The 2,826-nt window shown below is 46.0% G+C and overlaps 1 non-coding gene across 1 annotated transcript; it reads left to right on the top strand.

Annotated features, from left to right (window-relative positions):
- The first annotated feature begins 305 nt into the window (after window positions 1–305).
- trnay-gua (transfer RNA tyrosine (anticodon GUA)) lies at window positions 306–399 on the top strand. Its single transcript has 2 exons — window positions 306–342; window positions 364–399. It is a non-coding gene; the product is annotated as a tRNA-Tyr (tRNA).
- The last annotated feature ends 2,427 nt before the right edge of the window (window positions 400–2,826 follow it).

The raw sequence follows: 2,826 nt of genomic DNA, 5'->3' as shown, positions 1-2,826 counted from the left end.
AAGCAGCAATTAGTTCAAGGTCGCTCTCTGAACTTTACAGGCACCTCACAGATTAACATGTTGCCATGAAGGCACAGGACGCCTCTTTTCCTTTCTCAAACCTGAAAACTTTCTGTGTCTGCCCAAACAAGGCTGCTCTGCCTCTGCTCACCAGCAGGGAGCGCTTTTGAGCAGCAATACTTCAAAACACTCAGCTCTCGCTTTCAGGCAAAAGAAGTCTTCGATCAGCACCGGACTCCACGAGTCTGAACGTGTCAACAGGCGCACGGTGAACAATCACCAAAGACAGCACTGTTTATCACTTCCCTTCGATAGCTCAGCTGGGAGAGCGGAGGACTGTAGTGAATAAAACAAAATAAAGTCATCCTGAGGTCGCTGGTTCAATTCCGGCTCGAAGGAGTGAGTGTGATTTTGGAATAAGCAGCAATTACCTCAAGGTCACTCTCTGAACTTCACAGGCAGCTCACAGATTAACATGTTGCCACTCAGGCACAGGACACCTCTTCTCCTTTCCAAAACCAAAAGACTTTCTGTGTCTGCCTGAACACGGCTGTTTCACTCGAGCATTTCCCTCTGCTCACCAGCAGGGAGTGCCTTTGAGCAGCAACACTTCAAATCGCCCTCAATTTCAGGCAAAATGGTCTTCGATCAGTCAGTCAGTCAGGGCTCTCGCTGCTCCTCGAGCTCGGGCGGCTGTTGCTTTCCGGTGACCTCGTCTTCCTTCCGAAGGCTCGGGCTCTTCTCAGCATCACTCATGATTACTGTGGCTTCCCGTTCTGCTGTTCCTCACTTGCTGATGCTCGATACCGCCGATTGGAGCAAAGTATTTAATATATTCAGGGAGCGGCAACCCAAGGCAAGATTTCTCTGCTGGTCTTGGAGCAGCTTGAAGGCGAGTGTGAGGCAGGAACTGTGAGGGGCGATTTACAAACAGCAAACGAGGAATTAGCTCAACTGGTGGAGCGCTCACTTGGCCTGTGAGAAGTAGCGGGATCGTTGATTATATTCTCCACTCACCGTTTGTCTTGGGGCAATTATACAGAAACAAGAGTGTTGTCAGTGAGTCCATCGCCCATGGACTTCCTAAACTTCACTGTGTGTTTGGGTACAGAGAGATCAAGGGGCAGCAAATCTTTTGATGTGCTGCAGTAAGCAAAAGTTCTTGATTTTGCTATGCAGCAAAGATGGAAAGATGAGGTGAGAGATGGAAAAAAAGCTTCGTAATCCTTGATGCCTTCGCTGAAGATTGAATTCAAGCCCTTTAGATTATGACACTGATGCACTGCTTGCTGCACTGAGAAGGCACTTACCAGGTATGGAGCCAGGCAGCACCACCAAGTAGGACAGCTTGCAAGGTATTGAATGCCATAAAATTTTGCATTAAAAAATCCAAGCCAGGTCGGAATCGAACCTAATGCGTTATCCATTGCACCACTGGCCCAGATTATAACGAATTAGTAGCAGTGGGAGGCAGTGGGCATGGCGGAGGTACGAAATAAATACATTGCATCTGTCTTTCCCAAGGAAGAAGACGCTGCCAGAGTGTCAGTAAAGGAAGATGTTGTAGAGATACTGGATTGGCTAAAAATTCACAAAGAGGAGGTACTGGAAAGGCTGGCTGTACTTAAAGTAGATCCGTCATCTGGTCCGGATGGGATGCATCCTCGGTTGCTGAGGGAAGTAACGGTGGAAATTGCAGAGGTACTGGCAAAAAACCTCCAAACATCCTGAGATATGGGGGTGATGCCAGAGGACTGGAGAATTACAAATGTTACACCCCTGTTCAAGAAAGGGTGAAAGAAAAAATCCAGCAACTACTGACCAGTCAGTTTAACCTCGGTAGTGGAGAAAGTTCTAGCAACGATAATCCGGGATAGAATTAGCAGTCAATTGGACAAGGATTAGGGAAAGCCAGCACGGATTTGTTAAAGGCAAATCGTGTTTAATTAAATTGATACAGTTTTTTGATGAGGTAACAGAGAGTAGATGAGGGCAATGCAGTTAATGTGGTGTGTATGGACTTCGAAAAGGCGTCAGATAAAGTGCCGCATAATGGGTTTGTCATCAAGATTGAAGCCCACGGAATAAAAGGAGCAGTAGCAGCATGGATACAGAATTGGCTAAATAACAGGAAACAGAGTGTAGTGGTGAACGGTTGTTTTTCGGAATGGAGGGAGGTGTACAGTGGTGTTCCCCAGGGGTCGGTGCTGGGACCACTGCTTTCCTTGATATACATTAATGACTTGGACTTGGGGATACAGGGCACAATTTCCAAATTCTTGCTACCAAAATGCTCCACTTCACTGTCATCTGCATTAAAATTCATTGGCCAATTATACACCCATTTTGCAAGTTTATTGATGTATTTTGTATTTGGTCGCAATCTTCATCAATATTATCCAAACTCCACCCCACCCCGCCAATCTGGTGTCATCTGTAAATTTTGAAATTGTACTTCCGATTCCCGAGTCCAATTCGTTGATGTGAATTGTGAACAGTGGTCCCAGAACCAATCCTTGTGGAGCCCCACTTTCCACCTTATACAGTGTGAGTCGCTACAATTAACCCCACTCTCTGTTTTAGAGCAGTAGTCAAGAGAAACTTCTTTACATAGGGAGTAGGCAGTCTGTGGAATTCACTTCCACGGTTAGTGTTTGGGGCACACAGTTCTGTAATGACAAGTGGTCCTCATGTTTTTATCCAAGACAGGCCTCAGCCCAGTCATTTACTCCAAATGTTGGTGCAATAGTTCAAGCTCAGAGGTGCCAGGTATCGGGAGCAGCAGTAGCTGTAAATAAAATCTAAATGTAAGTAAATACCAATACA

Source organism: Heptranchias perlo, unplaced genomic scaffold, assembly GCF_035084215.1.
Source record: "Heptranchias perlo isolate sHepPer1 unplaced genomic scaffold, sHepPer1.hap1 HAP1_SCAFFOLD_289, whole genome shotgun sequence".
NCBI classification, from domain to species: Eukaryota; Metazoa; Chordata; class Chondrichthyes; order Hexanchiformes; family Hexanchidae; genus Heptranchias; species Heptranchias perlo.
Note: the sequence above shows the minus strand (reverse complement) of the source record. Positions and strands in the feature narration are given on the sequence as shown.